General features: G+C 42.7%; 1 protein-coding gene across 1 annotated transcript in view; it reads left to right on the top strand.

Annotated features, from left to right (window-relative positions):
• Positions 1-2,071: 2,071 nt before the first annotated feature.
• The window catches only part of LOC102065066 (solute carrier family 15 member 1), a 47,122-nt gene continuing 37,301 nt past the window's right edge, over positions 2,072-11,892 (top strand). The window contains exons 1-2 of the mRNA XM_074535646.1: positions 2,072-3,650; positions 7,168-7,218. The gene's annotated coding sequence lies outside the window, so the exon portion shown is untranslated. The remainder of the gene's footprint in view (positions 3,651-7,167; positions 7,219-11,892) is intronic.

Below are 11,892 nucleotides of genomic sequence, written 5' to 3'. Positions count from 1 at the left end.
TCCAGAAGCAGTTGGAAAAATGGAAAAATGTCCACAAAATCCCACTCCCACAGGGATGAATACAGTTTTATTTGTTTTAGGAAATTAGTGTAATTGACAAAAATCAGGATGAAAATTAGGAGGACAAGTGGTGATGCAATTTCCCCTCCGGTAAAGCCCCTTTTCTGGAGACCTCCCTTGGTACTTGCTGTACTTTGTTTATGAAAATGTGTCTCAAAGAGCTGTTTTCAACTTTAGTAGCCACGGAGACCTAAGGTAGCATAGGGATCCTGAATTTTGCTTCTTCTTCCTGCCTAGAAAAATGCTGAAACTAAGTTTCAATAAGAAGTTATACTGTACACCTTACATGCATAAGGAATACAGTGAATATAGAGGAGGAGAAAAGGTAAAAAAAAACCCAGCATAATTTCTCCCTTTCTTAGACAGTAACAAGACTCTCATTTGTCTAGTCTCTACTTCATATTTAATCACACCATCGTTACCATACAGATGCCAACTATAACTACAGCTACTATCAATACTTCTTTTATCCAGTTTGGTAACGATGAAGTGACTGTACTAAAGACATATTCAAGATTTAGTGAGCTCCTTTGAGGTTTACCTGGTGTAGAATTTGAGTTGCTTTCAAATTTCAACCAAATCCTTCTTAATTTTGTCACTCTGATTTACATAAGGTCAATAACAGTGTTAACAATTTTGCAGCTAGTAGGAAATTACCAGTCATTAATAGTTTCACAGAATAAACTTACAGTGAGTTGGATACAACTGTTGGATGCAGTAATTCTTGGCTTCTAGCTGGATGCTGCAATTCTTAACTGCTGCCTTCTCCAGCTTTTGCCAGCTGATTTCTGAATAGAACTGGGCTGTTATTTAAACCCTCAGATGTTATAAATAAAAAATCTGCCAATTTTTTTTTGGGGAAAAAAAAGGGTTGCAGAACCAGTTAAACCAGTTGCTTCCATGGTGAAGTTCTATCTGTCTGTTATTTTAATCACCGGTCGTTCTCGTTAATTACTCCTTTTGTATCGGTATGGCCCTGCCTGGGGCTAAGTTGTCCTTCTCCCCGGAAGGTGAGAGGAGGGGACGGGGGTGGGGGAAGGGGGGTGCACCAGAGAGAATGCCGAACAGCCTCGAGACCAGCATGCCATGGGAAGCAACCCCACTAAGCTTACGGAAAAGACCCCAAAAACAACGAGCACGAGCCAATACAGAATTAAGAGATTAGAGTGATGTCTGGACGTGAGGAACAAAGTACTGAATCTGCAGAGATGCTGAAAACCTTTGTTACCTCTTGCCCTGAGCTTAGACCTCAGCTGGAACCAAGACTCGAGGCTGGAAAACTACAATGCTGGGAAACGCAGGGCTACACCCACTGTTCTCTGGGGCACGGACCCCCAGCTCTGCCCCTAGTGGACAAAGCTGCACTATTCCTCCTCCTCCGAGTCACCCTGGGAGTATTGACAGAGAAGCTGCGGACCCGAGCTTCTCAGCCTTGAGCTGATCACTTATAATAAAGGCATTAAAAGGAGAAAAAGTCTCCTGCCCTGTTTATTTCATCAGGCAGGATGGCCTTGGTGAGCTGGCTCTTTTCCCCTGTTTTAGAATTCTTCCACTTCATACCAGAGAGTCCTTGGCTTTTCCTTATTTGCAGGAGTGCAGGAGAAGGTGTTTTAGAATTTAATACAGCAAACCATCTTAAACTATCTGCTATTCTTCTCTTTTTGCAAAATTCCAACAGACCCTTCTTGGAAGAACAGAGAAACTGATAAATCACGTGGCGTTGTCCTAATTAATATTTTAAAGTTTGGAAGAAAGGTCTCATTTCTCTTACCCCTGTGGCACTAACAATACTTACAGTACCTTGACTTAGTTTCCCTTCTAAGGGGGTTTATAAAACTCTGATTACTGACCTGTGCGGGGTGTCAGGAGCGGCTGCTCCGAGCAGAGTCTCGCAGCGCCCACCAGACCCGCCCGCTGCCCGTGGCTCCCTGCGGACACAGCGCCTCCTAGCGCGGGTGCGGGGACACGGCGCGGGGACGGTCCCGCGGTGGGGACACACCCGGCACGAGGGGCGCCCAGCTCCCTCCCGCCGCCGCGTTCGGTTTCCGTCTGAAACCGTCCTAGGGTGACGTTTGGATGCTTGTATCCCCATTCGTGTGTTCTGCTTATGCTGGATATTATGTTCTGTGCCTTCAAGATGCCCTGATCCGAATTTTCCCCTGGACTCTTTTTTCCTTACCCTTTTTGGAACCACTTGAACCTGCTCGGGACTGGGACCTGGGAAACACCGAGAGTTTGCACCTTGTGGCTGCAGCAGCTGCCCCAAGACCTGAGGGATTTGATAACAGAGCGACCACCCCCAAGAGAGACTTTCTGAATCTGTCATCTCCTCCAGAGCGGTGAAAGAGTGGTGCCATCCGGTGTTGTTCATTTTGTGTGCTGTGCCTGTTAAATAAACAGGTTCTTTCCTCTTCTGTCGGAGGAATCTTTCCCGAACCGGTTGCGGGGAGGGGCCGTGTAGGTTTGCTTCCTGGAGGGGCCCCCTTTGGAGGCTTTCTCCCAAATTTGCCTTAAACCAGGACAGAAACAAAGCTCGTTACTCCGGAAACCGCCACGGAGCCGTTCTCGCCTACAAACGACACTCCAGCTCCCCCGAGCGGCTCGGCTCAACTCTGCCCCTGCCCCGCCGCAGCAGAAGCGGCGCCACCCCCGGGGAGCGCGTCCCCGCCCACAGCTCTCACATTCCCGGCCCCTCTTGGCGGCATGAGCGGGCCCAGGGGCGGTGGGCCGGCTGGGCCGCGGTCCCGAGCTCCACCCTCGCCAGACCAGGAGAAAAGCGGCGGCACAGCGGTGGTTCCGGGCTCGGCTCACTACCTGGCCCATCTGCCGGCCGTTAGCGGCCTACTCGGCCCCCCTCAGAGCGGCTGCTCCCCCTTCCCTCACGGGGGACGCGGTCTCACCGCTCTCGGTACTGCCGCGTGACTTTGGGCCGTTCTTTCGCCCCTGCCTCAGAACCCAGGGAAAAAACTCCGCAAAATTTCTGCCTTTCTCACAGCAGAAGCTGAGCCCCTCTCCGAGCTGGCCCGCTTCAGCCTGCCGAGGTCTAGGACCTCGATTTCCACAGAGGGAGCAAGGGCGGTGGGGCCGCTCCCCCGCCTTCCGCCATGGCGTGGGCCGAGTCCCCCGGCCGCTCCGAGGAACCTGTCCCGTTTGTGCCCTGGCGAGCCCCCCATTCAAAACCCGCGCATGTTAAACACGAAATAAACTAGCGCAGTCATCCTTCTCTTCACCAATAAGGAATCTCAGCCTGCGGCACATTCACGCACTCACGCCCCTCTTTCCTCCCAGTTGAGCTAGGGCGGGTTGGAAAATCGGCGAAGAAACAGAGCTTTGAGAAAGCACTCCAGAAGCAGGTGCCCTCCGCACCTGGATTTTCCTGATATGCTGGCAATTACTGATCTTACACAGGAACACAGTAAACGCACAGATTTACAATACACACATCAAATTTTGAGTTAGCATTTAATGTTTGGGGGGGAAAAAAAAGGATTCTGAGGCCTGGAAGAAGTCTGAAAAGAAACTGACTCTACCATTTTGCTCCAGTCAACATTATTAGTACCAAGATAGAAGTGAAACTTCTGACAGAGCCGGTAAGTACCCTGGGTTTTTATCAGTGGTGTAGACTGTAAAAGCAAGAGATAAGAAGTTCCCAAGGATGTACAGATAACTGCAAGGAAAGGACCTTAGTTCAGCAAAACTGTTGAATTCCTTGTTCATTTCATAACTCTCAGAACTCCATGAATGTGTCCTGGGCAGGGTCAAGTCCGGAGCTGTGTTCCATTTAGTGAAGCTTAGTAGCCATGTTACCCATAGTAATCAATAACAAGGCACTAGGGGAACCAACCCTTTTTACAATTGGTGTAATGAGATGGAAAAATTGTCAACATCACTACTTAGACTTTTTAAAGGCCTGTGACAGAAAAGAAAAAATCTCTTCATCGAAAGAGCCTGTTGAAGGGGTTTTTTTTAGATTGCTTAAAGCTTTTTTCTTTCATTGTCAGCAGTGTTGGATCCTTATTCTGCATCCATAATTTGAAACAGCTGAATATTTTCTCATCACAGTGTGCTAGGAGACTTAAAAAACTCATACACAATAGACAATAGAGCCTTGAAAAAAATTATATGAATGTACCTAGACAAATTCTGTGGTTTTTTCATCTTCTTACTTAGTTGAGAAAGATAAAATAGGGGAGGTGACACACTACACTAAAATTGCTTGTTATCTTTTTGGAGATCCTGATAATTCCAAAACGCAGGAACTGAAGCAGAACTGAAGGAATGCACCAGCTGGTAAAGCACAAGGCAGCAATGTGTTGGTGAAGAGCTGTGTTGTTAAAATGTGGACTCAGAACTGGACGATTAACTTGCCTTGCACATCTGCAGAGGAAAATGGCTCACAGCCAATAGTAAAATATGCTTATAGAAAAAAATGCAGGATGAAATTAATGGGACAAAAGTCAACTCAAAGCCAGAAGGAAAAGGAACTTGGTATTTATTTTAAACACAATTTCAGTCCGTCATGTTGAATCTGATAGATTTCACCCAGCTGTGTTTTCACACCCATGTGCTCACAAGCACCAAGGAGCCCATGTCAGAGCAGCTACTCCAGGCAGGCTGGGGGTCCCCATGGGAGAAAAGGAGAGGTGACCCTTGAGTAAGTGCCATGTGTCTGGGGTTCTTCCTTGGCAGTGGAGAGCTTGTTCATTGTGCTGGTTTGGGCAGGCATGGAGTTAATTTTCTTCACAGTGTCTGATATGGGGCTTTGTTTTTGATTTGTGCCTGACACAGCTTTGATAACTCAGGGATGTTTCAGCTGTTGCTGAGCAGCCCTTGCACAGAGTCAAGGCTTTTTCTGCTCTCAGCCCGCCAGGGAGCAGGCTGGGAGTGCACAAGGAGTTGGGAGGAGGGGACACAGGCGGGACAGCTGATCCCAAATGGCCATAGGGACATCCCACACCATATGACATTGAGCTCAGGAATTAATCTGTAGGGGAGAGAGGTCAGCCAGAGCAGCATTTGCTTGGGGACTGGCTGGGCTTCTGTCACTGATGAGCAATTAGGCTTTTGGCAACACTTTTCTTGTTTAGGGCTTTTTTATCTTTGCTTGCCTTTTTTTAGCTTTTTACTTTTTTGTTTGTTTGTTTGTTTGAAGGTGGGCATGGTGGTGATTTGGATTTGTTTTTCTTTGTTGTTGTTGTTGTTGTTTTATTTGGCAAATTATGTTTATCTCAACCCCACAAGTTATTGCATTTTTACCCTTCCAGTTCTCTCCCCTATCCCATTAGGAGGGGGATGAACAGGTGCCTGCGTGGGGCTGAGCTGCCTGCCAGGGTGAAATAGCAGATAAAAATACCAGAGCCACCCAGGTATTTGTATCCATCAGCCTGTACAAGGTGATGTTCCAACATAATCTTGCTTACCTCATCACCCATAAATCATAGGGAGGGTTGTTACCTCTATGTGTTTCCTCATTTCAGTAACTTTTTGGCCTTTTTCCATGCTGGGGTAAGAAGCAGTAGGCACACGCTATGCTGGAACCTTGCTGCCATCCTCCTGCTATTAGACCTCGGGTCCTCTGCTGACAAATCATCCTACCATGGCCTTATCAGAGGTCAGTCCTCCTGGTCTTGATGTAAACAGCACATTTCTCAGCATTTACTACTTGAATTGCTCTTAGTCATGTCCTCAGTTATCAATTCATGCTGTTCCTTAAAACTGTGCTGCTGCTTGTGCTTTCACATAAAGTGGGACATGGACAGGTCTTTTTAACACACCTATGTCCAAATGTTGAAGTGCAGCCTGGCAAATAGTTTTAGAGACCATTGACAGTCTTTCTACAAGATTTCCCAAACCTATTGGTGTCATACTGGTATTATTCAGCATTTTCACTGGCATTCCAGAAACAAATGTGACAAAACCCTGCCTATTTAAATTGCATGTAAACAGAAGTCAGTCTCTTCTGTTTTAATTGCACCATACCTCTAAACATAGTATGCTATTGTCTATTGCTAGTGTAATCACCTACAAAGTCATGCTTCTAGGAACAGGAAAAGAACTTAAATATACACATTATGTCCTGGTAAACAGCACCAATGAAATGGATTTAAGGAATCTTCTGAACATGGAGCTTCCCATAAACAAACTTCTAAAGTAATTCTGTGGCAGAGAGAACTACTGCAGGAAGTGGATGTAAACAGAATGTGTTGTGGTGGTTTTATGCCTTGACCTGGGAAACGACTGTTAAACCACTCTGTTACTGGGTCAACACCGGGGCTGAGGTTTTGGAATGTTGTACTGAAGAATTGATACAAGGGCCACAAAAATCCATACTCAAGCAATATGTGGTAGGAGATCTGGGGAACAGCACTTCAACTTACCAAGTAAAAGTGAACAACCCAAGGAGGAGTGAACAACCCAAAATCAGTTTTTTCTAAGTGAATAGAGAATGCTGGAAATCTTTTATAGTTTGCTTAAGGAAGACATAATAGAGATTGGATACTGAAGCAAGGCAAGTTCAAACTAGAAATTCAAATCAGATTCTTAATCCCTGTCAACAACTACATGAAGCACTATCAACTGTGCTGAATACCAAAGGTATTGATGCAGTGTTGTTTAATTACAATTTTATTTCAGTTATGGTTAACCTGGTTCAGAGCTAGTGGTCTCTCTTAGGTCTAAGTGCTAAAACCAAAACTTGAAATCCTGAAATCATTAGCTGTCTTAAGCTAATGTTAGTAACTGTTAACCTATATCATGGCTATTTTATAATAACGTTTTGGAAAAACAGAGGAATGCAGTCTGTAACATGATAATTTTAGAAAGTGGTCTTGTTGACTGGGTTTTAACTCAGGTCAGCACATTAATACTTACCACAAGACTTGTGTTCAACAGCCAGATTTCAGCCTGGCATTAATCACAGCAGAAACTTGTATCACAAGAACTGGGGAAGCAGTTTCCAGGCAACTACATCCTAATACTTCTAGTATTTGAAGTGGTTTGAAATTTATAAATGAAGAAATTCCTAGGATGCTTCTTTGAGAGAGCAGTGTCTTGCATGAATATTCTAGAACTACAATCTTGTTCCTTTTCTCTGCCTCTGCTTTTCAGGTAGCAATGAGAACTCAGTTTGGGTGGTACTTATCGGCTTCTGCAACACAGGTGTGTCATTTGGTCTGTGCAGAATCAAAGTTGTATTTTGTCTCATCCTGTCAAAAGCAACAAAGTCCTGGGCTGAAGTTCTTAGAAGCTGGAACTCCTTAACTGAATTTCACCCATGATGTGTCTTGTGTCCTAATTTGTCATTTTTAAACTGTTCAGACTTCATATAGCATCTCCTAGGAATGGCTGCAAGTTCTTGTAGCCATTCTTGTTCTGGCTCAAGTACCAGATATCCGAGTGGGGCTGTACTGCAAACTGAGTTCATTTAAATAATAAGTATGTGACAAAATTTGCAGTATACTTTGTTGTCTTCTTTAATTGTAAAAGCTGTTTATTGAGGTGTGGTCCTTCTAAAGCTTGTAAGTCTTTAATTCTGGCTTTTTTTTCGCCTTCTTCCAAATTGCAAGTCAAGTACACGTGACATTACATCAGAGTTATTTGTCAAACAGTTACATATTTGATATAAAACATTTCAATTCAACCTATTTCAACACCATTTTCTTAATCCATTTATTTTGTATATTTCAATTAATTTTTATTAATTTAATTTAAAACTAATATATATGAGGTTGACTCTATCCTAAGCTAGTTATATCACTATATGTAAATTAAGACGTGATCAGATCTCCCTCATTTCCTAGCAGTATGTGTTATATTGCCATTGAAGTTTACAAATTCCTGCCCAAAACCTGCACTAAATTGTTTCCCTTTTTTTATGTATTGCATGCAATTAATATATACAGTTGTCATCAGAACCATTTTTCAGGTCCTATATTAAGAATAATTGATAAATTTTTAATTTCTTATTGGCAGTATTAGCATCTTACTATCATGGAATATTCTGAATTGGAAGAGACCCACAAGGATCGTAAGAGGGATCATCCTGCTTCCTGACCTGCCCCAGGCCTGGCTTCTTCCTTACTGAAACCTTAATTCTTTAAAAACTCCTTGCTAGGAGAACTGAATCACTACATGAAAGATTGGCTGTGTTTCATCATCTCTGTTCCATCTGTTTGTTCTGCTTACCAGATATGTCAAACTGCTCTTACAAAAAACCCAAAATAGTGAGGCACTATAGTGAAAGTTAAACGACACCTCTGTATCCCAGGTAATTTCAAACATAATTAATATGACTCCAGCTTCACCCCGATACAAAATGTGGCAGCACCTGTTAGGAGGATGTGGCAATGGTTTCATACTGTAAAACTGCATTGCATAACATCAGGAGTGAAAAATACATATTTAATAATGAGAAGGGAAAAGATAAGGCACGTGCAGTGTGTCCCTTCTGCCTGGACTGACCTTTCCACTTTTGAGTTAGCTCACGTTCGGCAGCCTGGCTGCTGAAATATTTTGCGTTCTTCTGTATCATTACTTCCTCTAGAAAAGTCCACTGGTCTTTCTCCTCACCAGCCCCTCTGCAAGACCCAGTCCTGAACACTCTTCTTTGGCCATCTGCATTCTTTTCAGATCCGGGGGTATTCTAGGGGGAAACAAAAGGTAGTTTTCTTCCGTGTGGATAAGCCATTTAGCCAAAGTTCCTCTCTGTGTTCAGCTGCTCTTGCAAAGCACATGTCAGCAGCATTGATGTTCAAACAATAGCCATGCTCAGCACCAGACAGAACATCTTCATATGGCATGGTTCAGCTCATCGTGTAAGGTGAGCTAGACACAAATATGTTGAACTGTGCACTTGTACTAGAATGGTGTCCTAAATCTCACCTCTGTCCATTCTGACCATGGGTATCTTGCACCAGAGATGTACCTTCCTTCTTGTTAATAACCCCATGCAGCAAATGGGGGTGTTAGTGAGGATCCTTGGTGGGACAGTATCCATCTCTGCACAAGATTTCTGAACATAGTGGGATTTTTTTCTGTAGTAGGCAATATTTGCCCTATGAAAAACCTCTGGGGTCTCAGCTGAGTTCAGTTGAACACTAACACTTTTTTTTCTGGAAAGGTTTGTTGGCCTTCAGAGGAACTCCTTGTGGGTTATTGGATGGAGTATTTCAAGCCCCAGGCAGATACCCAGCATCAGCTGTTACCAAGTGAACCATAAAGGAAAAGGTCAGTGTGAATATTAACAAAACCACCTGTGGCTGAGAGACAGTGTTAGAAGTTCAGGTTATCTGAATACAGAAAGAATAGGAAGTCATTTTAGTAGAATGCAGGAACTGCTCCTTGTCTCCAGGAACTGTAAATGAATGGATATGGGAGCAAGAGGATGATACTTTGTTCTTTAACCATATTTTCTCATCCCCTTTTAAGAATGTTCTCAATACCCAAATAAAATCTGTCTGTTTCAATATGAGGCTTAATGTATCTGGAGGTGCTTCTTTTTGGGACACACCAATAAGTGTAGAGAGGTGGTAATAGACAAGCATGTGATTTTGTCAGAAAGGAAGTTTCAAAGTACAAAACAATTCAGGATGTATGCTGTAATGAAAAAGGCATTTCTGTTTCTTATGGAGAGAATGCAGATAAACCATTTCTGCTTGGATATACTTGATTTTTTATCATAAGCAAAAGAGAGGTTTTGCTGCAGCAGTAGCAGGACTTAGTTAAGAAAGCACTTCTGACTAATACTATGTTAGTTAAAAAGAATTTTTAAATGTCCTGGAGACTGCTATTAGTAAAGCACTGGTTTCTTATAAGGTTATATACAAGGTTAAATATGGAACTTAAGAGTTTTTAACTGCAGTATTGAAACAGATGAATGTGGGCCCTATTCTAGTACTTGCTTCGTCTGAAGCTTCAACAGTTTTGGATGGATAAGCCTGGATTAACTTCTGATACACAAAGAATCAGTTCTCAGCCACTCCAGTTCAAGCAGTTTCAGAAGCTGATGCTACATTTGTTCTCTGAAAGATGATTTTTCAGCCTGTTATTAAAATGTTCAAGGGTCTTAAGGGCTTTCCACAATAACAAGCATTTATTATCATTTTCCATAATAACATCCATTTTAGGCTATTTTTTTTTCTGAGCTTTTACCCATAGTTAGCTAGGAGTGTTTTAAACAGCTTTGCTTTTGACCAAATGTAATTGCTTGTTTATGGAAGAAAGCACTACATGCAAGCTAATCTGTTCTGCATCAGTTTCCAAACAAACAAAAAATAGAGCAATTAATTCTGCTTGCATGCCCTTTCCCTCTTTTTTTTTAATTTTGCTCTTCATTATAGATTATAAGGAAATCTTTCTCTGCTTTTGCACTGTGGAGGGACTGCTTCTGTTATAGAAAATATTTCCTGCATATGGAGTATATCTGTTGGCTAGGTTGAGCAATTTGAAATCTTCCTTTTACAAGGTTTTCATGTAGCGTGTGTGTGGGATCACTAGATTTACAATGTTCTAACTGATGATCTCCTTATAAGCAGACTTGATGTTTTAGAATGATATTGCAAAGAATTTTACAATGATACATGTATTGACTTGATATTTTATCATCATATTATATACCTTTTTTGGGGTAAAGGAGTACAAATTTTAAGTGTGAAAATCTGATTGATATCTGCAAAGATTCATAGCTGTTCTGTTTTTACAGATGGAAAAGTTTAGATGAGTCACTGAAGTGTCAGTGTGTCAATAGCAAAGAAAGAAATAGCAAAGCTGTGAGTTTTGGACCCTGTTTTCAACCCATTAGTCCTGTTACTGACTGAGTAATAACAGCTTTTTCTGTAAAACTTGTTCATTTATAAAACTGCACAGTCAAAAAATAACTACACACTCTGCAAACTTTGACAGCTCAGAAAGCAGTCAAAATCAAGTCTTGCTTAATATACAAAATATAACCTTTGATTAGGCAGCATATTGTCTTTAAACATTTAAACTACTATAAAAATAGTGGTGGGTTTTGTGATCATTACCATCCTTATACCTAGCAGTCATGCTTACCAGAAGAACCTTGAGCGTTTGTGTCCTTTGCTACAGTGAAGATATTGAGGTGCTGGAGTGCCTCCAGAGAAGGGCAACAGAGCTGCTCAAAGGTCTGAAAGCTACATCCCACGAGGACTGGAGGAGGGTTGTGGGATTATTTATCCTGGAGAAAAGGGGGCTCAAGGGAAACCTTCTCACTTCCTACAGCTGCCTGAGAGGAGGTTACAGAAAGGTGGGGGAGGTCTCTTTTCCAAGGTAACAGGTGACAGGAGGAAATGGTTTCAAGTTGTGACAGGGAAGATTTAGACTGGATATTAGGAAAAATTTCTTCACTGAAAGGACTGTAACATGTTGGAACAGGCTCCCCAGGGAAGTGGTTGAGTCATCATCCCTGGAGGTAGTTAAAAGGTAGATTCCGTGATTCTAAGAAGTGGAGACTGCAAGACCTCAATCATGTAACATGTTTTATTCTCCTTCACATTGCAACCTTCCCTCAGCAAAGAGGTTTTAGGCAGAAAGTGAGAGATGGCAATTTGGTTTCCAGTCTTATGAGAGGAGGAGGGAGAAACAAAGATAAAAAGACACACTGATGGAAAGGAACCCATCTGCCAGGATTAGGGTTCTTTAAAACATCTGAAAATAGATGTTTCCAGCCTCAGCTGCCAGAAAGGGAGTCTCTGTTCACTCTTTTCAGGATAGCTTTCAGCACCAGAACTGCAGTAATTTTCATTACAGAACTAAAATTTCTGTGTTGATGATGCTACTTTTTTGATGAGGAATGTGCTACAAGGCCACAGACAA

Source organism: Zonotrichia albicollis, chromosome 2 (genome assembly GCF_047830755.1).
Source record: "Zonotrichia albicollis isolate bZonAlb1 chromosome 2, bZonAlb1.hap1, whole genome shotgun sequence".
Taxonomy (NCBI): Eukaryota; Metazoa; Chordata; class Aves; order Passeriformes; family Passerellidae; genus Zonotrichia; species Zonotrichia albicollis.
The sequence above is the reverse complement of the archived record's forward strand: the minus strand, read 5'-3'. Positions and strand labels throughout refer to the sequence as shown.